This window comes from Pteropus vampyrus, unplaced genomic scaffold (assembly GCF_000151845.1).
Source record: "Pteropus vampyrus isolate Shadow unplaced genomic scaffold, Pvam_2.0 Scaffold207, whole genome shotgun sequence".
In the NCBI taxonomy this organism is placed as follows: Eukaryota; Metazoa; Chordata; class Mammalia; order Chiroptera; family Pteropodidae; genus Pteropus; species Pteropus vampyrus.
This window is the reverse complement of record NW_011888988.1, coordinates 1,677,605-1,689,777: the sequence shown is the minus strand read 5'-3', so window position 1 is coordinate 1,689,777 and position 12,173 is coordinate 1,677,605. Positions and strand designations below refer to the sequence as shown.

Genomic DNA, 12,173 nt, shown 5'->3' with positions numbered 1-12,173 from the left:
TAGAAGCAAATGGCTGGGATCAGGGCCTTTGGTGGAGGGGGTCGGCATGATGCTCCATAGACCACATGGGACCAGTCACACCTCAGGTCACTATTCAGCCTCTGGTGAGATCCCAGACATCCGGGATCTGAGGTCCCTGGTAAGTCTGAGGCCCTTTCTCCCATACTACAACTAAGTCAAGTAAGCATCTTATAACATAAAATGCCACCTTGAACTTGAGTGGGGGAGGATAAAGGCCATCTCAAGGTTGTGTATTTTCCTCAAAGACACTGGGTCAGCTACATGAGACTATTAAACCCGAGACGTTATAATGGACAAGTTCAAACACAGAGTTTCCCATTTCCATTTTGCTGACTGGTAGGGTAAGATTTTATAGGAAATGAAGAAGCTACACTTACTTTGCATCTTTTAGAGTGGGGTGTAAATTTGCAACTGGGCTATATAATAATTGGTGGCTATTATTATGAAAAATACATGTGAGAAACGTTAAGAATTCCTTAGCATTTGATATAGCCAAATGTAGATCTGGTGGCCTATGCTTGTATCTTCAGGCCCATTTGCTGATTTTCTCCTACTGGCGGGGTGGCAGCTCAGAGGGACCACAGCTGTTCAGGGCCCAGGCACCGGTCCGAGGAGGACTTGCCAGCAGTGCAGTGGCAGGCTGACCCTGGACTTCGAGGGCACAGTCTACAAGGTGGAGACAAATGGACACTGACTGGCAGAGACTGCTTTGAGGAAGATGAAATATTAGAACAGGGAGCTATCTTTAGCCAGATGCCATTCTGCAGATTCTTAGCCTCAGAGCTTCCACTGATCGGAGTGGTTGACATTTGGGCCTGGACCAAATGCTCCTTACTATGTAGACATTTGGTAGCTGAGAAGTCTTGAAGAATGTAGGGGATGAAAGCAAAGTGGTGGATGTTAAAAGGAGCCAAATCAAGAGGGTTAATTTGTGTGTCTCCTTCTCTGTCTCTCTCCTCCTGCATAGAATAAGAGGGCGCAGACACTGCTTTTCCAGGCAGGGAGCCCATCAAAAGCCTTTCCAGCTCAGGCCCATTGGCTGGGCAGCATCCATCACTCCCCCTTCTGGAGCCCCCGTGGAATGACTGCGTGCTCTCCAGGAGGCATCTCCATCTCATTATCAGATCTGTACTCACTGTTCCTTCTTTCCTATCTCTTAAATAGCTTGAAAACATAGTATTCTTAGCCTAAGCCAGGCTATAAGAAAACATCTTTCCCGCCCACCCCTCCTCCCATACACTCCATTCGAACTATTTAGTTCCATCTTCAGAGCTATGTGGAAGAGTCGGGGGCCCAGATCTGAAGCCCTGCTTCATTTTCACCCCTCCTTGACCTCAGAGGAACCTCAAGGCCGCTGTGCCCTGTGTGGGGGAGAGCTAACGGTGGGCCCGCATTCCGATGCTGCGTCCTGCTCTTTCTCTTAAAGCCCCCCACCTCCACCTCCATTCTTGACTTCTGCAGTCTAGCCTTTCAAAGGGAAAGCCAACAAATTCTGAGAAGGCTGACACTCCAATATTGCTCTCAAAGTACTCCCTACTTCTCTATTTCTGGAGACAACCTCTGTTGGGCTTTAAAACTCCACAAGAGCCACTGAAGACTTCTCTGAGATTCAGAGCTGATTTCACATGCACAGCTCAGGCGATGTCGAGGATGTTGACATTCAGGGCTGGTTCAGGCCCCTCATTCCTCAGTAGGGCCAGAACCTCACGAATATTCTGTAAAAGTGTCTCCTGGCAAAGGAAATAACCTTATTACATGGAATCATTTTTGAGTTGTGGAGGTAACACTTCTTCACTCCACAAGCACTTACTGAGTACCTCCTGTATACTCACTGGACTAGATACGGGCATTTCCATGATATGAGGCTACTCTGGAAAGTGCTTACCATCAGGCTGGAAAGACCAAGCAGAGGTATAGAAATAAATACCTGAAAACACAGAGCAGTCGACAGGAGCTGGCAAATGAATGGGCACATTGGGTCAGCACCAGAATGGCTCAGAGGTCCATGGTCAGTCGATTGCTTATGTGTGGGTTTCCCGCAACACAATGCGAGCGCTTAAAGGGCAGGAGCCACGGATTCCTCATCTGGGAGGCCCCAGTGCCTGGTCCTGAGGCTGGACACACTGAAGGTCCAGCCCACATTTATGACATGAGTGATGAGGCGGAGAACCTGGGGGCGGTGGGGGGCGCATTAAGGAAGGCTTTGCGGAGGAGTTGGATGAGATGGGTGTTGAAGGGTCGGGGGATGAATTCCTGCTATTGCTCTGGAGAGGAAATGCAGTAGAAGCCCTGCGCCCTGGGAAGGGCAGGCGGTAGGACCTCCTCTCTAAAGCTCTCACACGGGGCTCTGCCAGGGGCACAGCAGCAGAGAGGGCGGAATCTGCTTGGCTTCTTGGTCACCATCATCACTTCAGGGACAGATGATGTAGGGCCTGGGAAGGGCTCTGGGCCCAGTTCTTGGTAGGCAGAACTCCCCTGGGATACTTGAAGAGGGTCCCCTGACCATTCTACCTAGAGGCAGCCCCCGCAAAGTCACTCTCTAATGTGAGCCTGAGCCCGTCTTCTGTGACACCCTGACTGTAAGAAATTCTCCTGCTCGTTTGAGGTCATAGACTCAATAGAAAGCGAGTCCACGTGGACAAAGACCAGGTCCATTCCTTACCTACCCTGGGCCTGACTCAGTGACTGGCTTCGGCTCATGCTCAGTCGCGTGTTTTGGCTGGCCTTCCTGGACTCTTGGGGAAAACTCCCACAGCTGGGGAGGCGACTACAGAGGGAAAAGTATTTCACACAGACGTGGGGTGGACGCTGCCTCTGAGCGCAGCCCTGGCTGAGCTTCTGCAACTAGCTGTGTGATCCTTGGAGGCGTCCAGCCTGGCTGTTTATGAAGTACTGGTGAGAGGTCTTGGGCTGTGAGCCCAGGAGGCAGGCATCCTTCACATGCCTCTCCCATGGGGTGTCACTGTCCTTCTCTTCCTCCCAGGCTCCATTTGGTCACGGGAGCAACACGAGCCCCAGACAGAACTTTAAGACAGATGAAGTCGTCAGTGGCCCCTCATCATCAACATCATACTCTGAAGATGTCAGGCCACCTCATGACCCTACACTGCCCTGGACCTTCTCTCTGGACCCCCAGTCCTGCCTGTCCTCCTCCATGTGGCCTCCTTATCAAAAGTTTCCCACTTCGAGTCATAGCCATTAAGAACTCTGCTCCGAGGTGCTTATTAAATGAATCTGCTCGGCTAATTGCTTCAGAGGGCCGCCCCTCCTGGCACCTCGGCCCAAGTCTTGAGAACACTACGTTTTAATCCGGAGGCATTCTATTCAGTTCAATCCAGTATGTGTTTCCCACACCCACAGTCCAGTTCCTAAACTGGACACAAACAAGAGGAGATGGAGACAGGAAGGAGAGAATCTTTGAGGAGCCCCCCTCTGCAGCCTTCAACTCACAGATAATGGCTCTCAGCACCACTTACAAGGAGAGCCAGCCTGCCTTCACAGGTGCTTGGCTTGGGGCACGGGAAGCAGGCCTCGGAGCCTTCCTGAGGGACCACTGTGGCTCTTTCTCTCCCCTCAGGGGACTCAGGCTACCCTAAGACTGCTTTGTGCTTCCTCGGTTTTCCATTTCTTGGGAGCATGACTCAGAAAGGCCTGTGGGTCTTGGGAGAAGGTTATCGGTTGGATCATGTGTCATAACAATGTGCTCTTTGCCTCCAAGCTGGGGCACAGGAGTCACGGCAGTACCTAAATTACCTGGCTATGAAGGGGCTGAAAGGCTAAAGCTGGGACATTTTCTTGCCCAGGCCCCACCGTTTCCTGGACTCGGGCCCATACTGGACTTGCCATCATCCCCCGGGTTGGGAGCCGCACTGGAAGGAGCTCAAGTTGTGGCTGCAGTTTTGGCTTGGCACCGAGGAGCTGTGCAGCCCCAGGCAGATCACTGTATATCTCTGGGCTTCCACCTCTCTCCTTGGAAGAAGGGATTGGACTAGATTAAGGTTCCCTGAAGTTTGCTTTTTAGAATATTAGTCTCAGGAGACTTTGTGCAAAGTGGATTCGCTGCCTCTGGTTGGTGAGTCGTGATCCACATTACCTTATTAAATAAAGGCTCTGAGGACCATTAAAGGCACCTACTCGATGCTGTTTAACCTGGCATCCCCCCAATTGACTCTTTCCTTTCATAACATCTACATGCGTCCAGGGCATCTAGGGTTGCTCAGAGGTTACTTTGGAAAACAAAGACCAGGCTCTCCCTGACGCTCTGTGATTCTTCATTTGTTTGAGCGACATATGAAATTTCTAGCAGCCTGCCACCATCACTCACAGACCTGCTCTCCTCACGGACTCACAGGCACGTGGCTATGTCTGTGTGTGCTGTCAGAACCCATTTCCAGCTCATTGGCTGCAGCTCAAGTGGCTGGTCGGCTGGCCAGAGCCCAGGCCTGGGACCCTAAAGCCTCCTGGAGACTTCTGGCTAGACAGAACCTCCATGGAACATGGACCCCGTCCCCAGCCCTCCCATTAATCCTGCATCTCTGCTCGCCAGTTTCTGTTCATAAAAATCACTGAGGAAGGATGTTTGTCAATTGCTTCCTGCAGTTTATTTCAGGCTTAAACCACATTTAAGTTTAGTCAGATTCCTCTTGCTGTAGCGACAAGCCAAGACTCATTGTTGCTTAAGGTTTACTGTGTGCCCGTCATCTTTAGGGCTTCACTTGGTGGCCGAGAGATCAACACTTAGGAGTCACGAGAGAGAGCTGGGTGTGCTCTTTATTCTTAATGTGCTTCTAACCATGGCGGGCCTCAGTTTCCTCATCTGCTAAATGGGAATAATGATCTATTTCTTGGCATTCCTGTGGCTGTGCAGTACATCAGTGGGCATGCAAGCACCCTGCAACCTCTGAAATGTTGGGACCACACTACAGGTACGTGAATCAAACACTGTGTTGGGACCACACTCCAGGCACGTGAATCAAACACCGTGCACTGGGGAGAAGGAGAGGGAAACAAATATCTGTTTAAATAGCAATGAGCGCAGGACACGGGCGGCGAATCCTCCCTCCTCCCTCCTCCCTCAGCCTGTCTCAGCTCCCACATGCCTCTTGCAGTGTGAGCATCTCATCTCACTGTGATTCTAAAGTGTTTAAAGATATATAAATTCTCGTACATCATGGCCCTGAAATGCAAACCGACTACTTCATCTGGTACTCAACCAAGGAAACAGAGAGCTGTTGCAACATTGTTGGAAACGCTGCCGGCGTTGGTTTTTTTCCATGGGCCATATGCTGCCCTCCCCTGGGGTACCTTCCTAAGGAGTTTTCAAGGGTAATGGAGTGTCTATTACCACACGCTGCCTTTAAGCTTAACGCCATGCAAAAGGTGCCTCCTTTGAACAGGTGCGGGGCTAATTTCTCTAACCTGCCCCAGCCAGGCACTCTATTGAGCCTTCCGGAAAGGAAAGCGAGAGGAGGGATCTCCAGCCGGGGAAGGGGCACAGAAGGCAGGACAGGCTGAGCTCGGGATGGCTGTGGCAAGAAGCTCTGCGTTACCAGCCTGCCCTCCAAGGACACGGGTTTGACAGCCCTCAGAGCCCCTGCAGCCCCCGCCTCCCCGCGGGCAGCCGCCCAGCGCGGCCCCTCGCCGTTGACCGTGGCCGCGCCTGCAGTTGTAGCGGCAGCGCTGCTCGCAGCCGGTTCACAGACTCAGCTGCTCCCCCTCGCTCATTCATCCTGCAGCTCATTCACTCCGCGGGCTCTGGCAGGCTGCGGCTGGGCCCCATCCTTCGCAGGCACTCCGTGTGGCAATTTATTTCTGGCCCAGTGCAGTGTGTGAGCTGTGAGCGGGCGAGAGGGAGCGAGGGAGGCTCGCTTCTCTTAGAGGGGGATTCTTTTCAGCCCCAGCCGGACCTGCTGCAGGCTTTACAGTGTTGGCTGCCTGCCTGGGCTGATCACCTGGGTGGGGCACCGTGCTAGGCACTTCGCCTGCACCTTCTCCTTTAATGCCTCACTGCCCCTTTCAAGGTAGGTGTCATTAATCCATCTTATAGTTGAGGTACTGATGGGTAGAAATGTTAAGCAAAATGCCCCAAATCAAACAGATGATAAATGATGGAGCCCAGTCCATCCGAGGCCTCCTTGTGCCCTCACCATGTAACCTGTTGCCTCTTTCCTGGTGGTGGCTGTCGGGTTTCATTTCCCAATGTCCTCATCTTTAGGATGCTTTCATGCAACCCTGACCCCTGTCTGCTCACCCCGGAACACGTGGCTCGGTGGTCTGGGGAAAGGTGCATCCCGGGAACGCTGAGACTTCTCCGCACTGAGGCTGGACCCAAAACATCATTAACTTGAGCCCTTCCAGGCTCCAGCTCAAACTTTTCCCACTCTAACCTCAGGCCTCCTGGAGTTTTGCCCCCTCTTTCTAAAGAGTGCTCTTATTAGTGCCCCCCCCCGCCACACACACACACACACACACACACACACACAGACACCATAGCTATCTGCAGTATCATGGAAAGGTCACTGTCTGTCAGAAGATCTGGGTTCAAGTGGTACTATCATCAAATGGGTACTGCCAGTACCCAGCTCTGCAGCCCCAGGCAGACCATTTAACCTCTTTGTGTCTCGAAGTTCCCACCTATACTAAGGGTGAAACACTACTTGCTCCACCAACCTGATGGGCTTGTCCTAAAGATGATAGAGTAGAAGCACATTATCAACGGTAAAGTGTGGTCCCCATATCAGGTATTACTAAGCTCTCTGTGTTGTGGCCTCTTGGGGCTCATTTTTGGTCCTGGTGAAACTTGGGTCAGTGGGAATTTCCAGGGGCCAGGCTCTGTCTGCAGCCTCTGGTCTGGGAAAGCTCATCTCCTTAGCCAAGACAGAACCTGCTTGACTCTCTTGACCCTTCTCAGTGATTTTCCTCGTGATCAAGTTATCTGGTTCCAGAGCAAGCAGCTGGCCAGCCACGCACTGCAGCCAGACCAGCGCCAGCCCTGGCAGCGCTTCCGGGAGCCTCAGGGTTAAGGTGTGTGCGTCAAAGTTACGTGGAGAGAAGGGGCCACAGTGTGGATGGGGGTGGTGGTGAATCCAGACCTCCTTTACCATCTTTACCTGAGAAACTGAACTAGGGAAGTTTAAAGACCAGAGGGAGATTGATGCACCCCTGGGGAAGGTGAAGGAGTTGTCTTGTGACTGACAGCAATGCCTCGTGCTCAGAGGCTGAGTTCTGCCTCCTAATGCAGCCAGGGACAAGGATTTGGAGCCTGTCCCTGGACCCTGTCTTGGAGACTGAGGCTAGTCCGCCTTCCTTGTGTTTGCAGAGCCACAGGCTTGTTATAAACCTCCTTTTTGCCCACTGGCTGTCCTAATCCTCACCACAACCCAGACAGGTAGGCAGAATGGGCTTTGCCCTATTTGACAGATGGGGTCAGAGAGGTTAAGAGTTGAAGGCTAAACAGGAAGCAGGGGTGCAGCATGCTGGAGGTCCAGACACCCTGCAGACAGACCGCCCCTCCCAGGCACAGAGCCTAGAGATTTGCCCCTGGAATGCAGGCATTGCCAAGGGGCAGAGACGGATATGTTGCTCCCTTTTTCCTGCCCAGAAGCACAAAAGGTTCGCACTCAAGCCAACCCTGAAGTGATGGCCAGATGGCTCCCCACGGAGGTCCCACCCGGACCCCCATTCAGACTTATGTTCCAAGGCAGCTACAACTTACCCTTGATACCACAAGAATCAGGCAAGCCGGAAACTGGGGCTGAAAAAACACCCAAGTTGCTCACAAAAGTGGCTCTTCAAACCCACCCCTTAGGAGCCACATACCTCCCACTAAGCAAGGAAACCTCCTAAAGCCAAGAAAAGAAGCAGGTTCATCTTACCCAGGGACTCGGAAAGAATTCGTGCTCGTGGTCTCCCACTCCAGCTCCTACAGGTCTGTGAGGATTAGCTGCTCCAGTGCTTTAACAAAAAACTGAATTAAAGGGGAGGAATGCAGGGGTTTTCTTTCCCAGGACCGTAACCAGGCAGCCTTAAAGGGGAGGAAAAGGAGCTAGGTGGCTTGCGTGTCTCATTCTTTGCTCTGCTCTGCTTTCCCTCCCTCTGAGCAGCATTTAGTCTGATCCGGAAAAAATGCTTGCAAAGGGGCCTTTTTATGCTTTGCATGCGCACGTGTGCGTGTGTGTGATTGTGTTTGCATTCATGTGTGTGATGGAAAGATAGGAAAAATAAAAAGCGAAAACAAAACAACAGATTAGAGGTTTCCATTGCCTTGAATGGGATGATGACAGAAAATCCGAGAAGATTTCTAGGACCGCCTGCCTCAGTTTCCCTGAGGCAGGGGCATGTTGCTGGGGCATGTTGTCTAAAAACACCTTCCTGTCTCCCTCCAACCCACCTGCACACTGCTGGCCTTGGCGAGCCACAGAGCCGGGAATGAATCCCCCGCCACGGAGACGGATGCTGGGTACTACAGGAGAACATGCGGCCTCTTTATGGCGAGTTCAGAAGAGATGTCCTTGCAGGTACTGATCAGGCCACGGCCAGACACGAGAGGCTGGGGGTGGGGATGGAGCATCCATTGCTCGACTATTGGTACAGGCGACCAGGGAACTGAAGGGGCATTTGGGAATATTTCTCAAGGAGGTAGAAGAGAGCTTTTGGCGTGACACACATGCACTTACACACGCGCACGCACGCGCGTGCACCCATGCTTGCAGGTTCCCCCAGTTCGGAGTCTTTTAATGGCCTTAGCTCTATGTTTTCCCCAATCAATATTTCAACCAAATATTTATTTAACATCAACTCTGTGTCCAGTAGAGGAGAAAAGACTACAATGTGGAAAACAATCAGGGATCCGTCAGTGGCTAAGTAGGGTGCTATTCACTCGTGTCGCCATGGGGACCCTGCCGTGGGCTGGAGGCGTCGGAAAGGTCTCATGGAAAACTTTCATGGAAGTCAGCCTGAGCCTCCAGGATGAGTGGGGCCCGATCTGGGAGGTGTGGGGGTGGGGTGGGATTAGGAAAAACACAGAGGTTGGAACACACACGAGGCATGCTGCAAATGACGAGGTGGCCCTGCGATGTGGCAGGAGCGAGGCTGGCCGGGCAAGTGCTTTGGACTTGGCCGTGAACTCAGTACAGAGTCACTGTAGGTTCCTTCGCCAAGGGCGTTTGTGGGAAGCCAGTGGCGGTGTGCTCGAGGTCGGGAGAAGTTGGAGAATGGAAAGTCAGCAGGAAGACTGCAGTCGCTGAGAGGAAGTGGGCCAGAACTTAGGGGGCGGCAGGAGTGGAGAGCAGGACGTGAGCTCAGGAGGTGCCGATGCCTGTCGGGGAGCACCCTCCTCTCACCCAAGATGTCTGGGCTTGTCCAGCTGTTTGGTTCAAGATGACATCGTCAGAGGGAGAAGTGGCCATGTTTACTCACTAGGTGCTTACCTCCACTGCTGCCATCTGGTTATGCTTACCCTCAAAAAACAAAATAAGGGGGCCTCTTACGGTTTGGCGTGAGCAGGAGAAAGGAAGGTTTGCTCATGAAGACAGAGCAGTCCTTTCTTGTCTTACCTTGGTCTGCAGTGTCTTTTATGTTTAATTAGATCTCCGGATTGAGCTTTTTGGATGTCAGATGACAAGACATAATGAGGTGCCAGAGTAGAAAAGGGAAAGGAAAACAGCATTCATTCATTCATTCATTCACTCATGCAACAAATAGTTATTAAGCACCTACTCTGTCCTAGGCAATATACTAGGCTCCGAACATACAGTAAGAAACAAGGTAGGCATAGGCTCCGCTCTAATGAGTCACATTCTAGCAGCCATGTCCCATTTAAACAAACAGATAATTACAATTGTGGTAAGTGCTATGAACAGTTTAGAGCATTATGAAAGTATACGATGCAGGGACCTTACCTATCCCAGAGGAACTAACTTTCATATTGGAATCGGAAGGAAGAAGAATTTGCTACGTGAAAAGTTGGAGAAACAAAGGAACAGCAAATGCGAAGGCCCTGGGGCGGAAAGAGCCACACGGAGCGGAGAGATAGCGGGAAGTGCATTATGGCTGGACAGTGCGAGCGAGAGACAGAGAAGCCCCAAGTACGTCTGGTGAAGCAGGGAAAGGAACAAATGGTTCAAGGCCTTGAAAGTACGACAGGAAGGATAATGAGAGGGGCGGGGGCCACCAAGGGACAAGTGTCATTTATTTCATAACACGTTTCCTATTCGAACAAAGAATGGAATAAGCACAAGGAGTGGGGGCAGGAGGTAGGGACTTAAAATACAGGAGAGCGGAGACAGGCTGGCACGCAGGCATGAATCAAAGTAAGACGTGCTACTTTAGTATATATTTGTTTTAAAAATAAGACGCCAGATTTCTAGTACTTCCAGGAATAGATGCTGCTCTGTCTTGACGTGCATTGTTCCTGCAGCCTGCGATCTGCTCATCTTTTCATCTGAGCTAGACCCTTAAAGAGTCTCCTCCTTGGAGCCTCCTTCCCTGGGTCCACAGACAAAATGGATGACCCTCTCTGTTCTCCCCAAACCCATCTCTACAATGGTGCCCACCCTGCTCCCCTGGGGTAGAAACTGGCCTGATACGTGTCAGGGTTACCCATTCGTGACAGGCCCTCTGAGGCTAGAAACCTTGATACCACCATCTTGCCTGGCAGAGAGCATGTTCCCCGAAGGTCTGCAAAATCGAAGGGCTGAATAAAACCTAAGAGGGTTTTCTGGGGTGTCCTGAGTTTGCCACCATTAACAAAGGAAGGAGAAGGAACTCAGCACATTACCGCGAGCTGCCCTGTGCACGTGCAGAATCCAGAAGAATATTCAAAACAGCCCATTTCTTCTGGTTCATGTCACATCTTCGAATTTCTTTAGAGTCTGCAGAGAGCTGGGCGTCAGGTAGGCCATTCAGTCAGGATCTCTGGCTGCGTCCCTGTGACCCTGGCTGCCGAGTGGGGGGGGATACCGGCCCATTCCACTTGGACCTTCTCTTTCTTCTCCTCTTTCCCATGATTCCTTCTATTTGAACAAAGAATGGAATAAGCACAGGGAATGGGGCCAGGAGGTAGGGGCTGAAAATACAGGAGAGCGGAGACAGGCTATATATTCTTTCCTCAGATCTTCCTGTCCTCCTCAACCTCTGCTAAGATTCAGCAAACATTCAACCATACCTAGCTCTGCCCTGGGTGGAAAGGGAGGTGTCACTGGATCTTACAGGTAAGATGTCTACAAGGTGACTAGATTTTCACTTGATTCCCTCCTCATGTATTCGCTGAGCATCTGCATGTTGAAAGAATCTTCTATCACCTCCAATTGCTTTGAGTCACATTCCCAAAGATCCCCAGCTCGGTATGTGCCACGTTCTAGGAAGAGGTAAGGGGCAGGATACAGCCTGTCGCTGCGGGTCTCAGAGTTTTGGCTGATAACCTAGTCGGTTCCTATGTGGGAACCTGCTTCTGGTCCTCGGCAGAGGTTGTGGTACCTTTCTCCTCTGGGTCCATCATTATCTGCACTTATCTCTGTATCCACAACTGAAGGAATCGGTCATGACTCTCCAAGGTCACCAATGTGTGACCTTGAAAAACAGCCAAAAGAAGGTCAAGGGCAGCCATGAATATCACTTGTCTCATCCAAACTTTTATCAAGGTTACTGACAAAGTACCTGATTGTCCAATTTGATTTTAATCTTCTTTTTCTGTTTCTTCCTAACCCTCCAGGGAATGAACAAATAACAAAAGGCAAGGCCATAAAGAAAAAATTATGATGGTGAGAATTTCACTAAAGCATTTAGCCCACATCACCATGAATAAACAGTTCTTAGATTTGGCCCCAGACTAGGTTTAGGGGACCTAGCATTTGTCCCATAGCATCTTTATTAGCCAAGCCATCTAAGATGAGTCTAAAACTCAAGGATCTTTCTGTTTTCGCATGTCGAATTTTGTAATGATGTCAGTCTACTCCACGAGTCTCCTATTGGGGTCAAAGGAAATGAGAGGATGTGTTCGAAACATGAAAAGAAACGTTGCGCTTATTCCCAGTTGAAATCGCATGTTCACCTCCAGGTCTTCCCCGCATTGGGCAGAGTTATAATGCAGCAGGATTGTCTTGGCTTCTCCAGAGAGACGATGGGGTAACAAGGCTCCCGCACTCTCAAGAGTG

General features: G+C 51.0%; 1 protein-coding gene across 2 annotated transcripts in view; it reads right to left on the bottom strand.

The window, feature by feature from the left end:
• The window catches only part of CAMK1G (calcium/calmodulin dependent protein kinase IG), a 29,823-nt gene extending 21,852 nt beyond the window's left edge, over nt 1-7,971 (bottom strand). Inside the window, exon 1 of one of the 2 annotated variants that reach the window (XM_011372438.1) lies at nt 7,896-7,971. The gene's annotated coding sequence lies outside the window, so the exon portion shown is untranslated. The remainder of the gene's footprint in view (nt 1-7,895) is intronic. The other variant, XM_023537970.1, reaches the window with a different exon arrangement.
• Between the last annotated feature and the right edge of the window lie 4,202 nt (nt 7,972-12,173).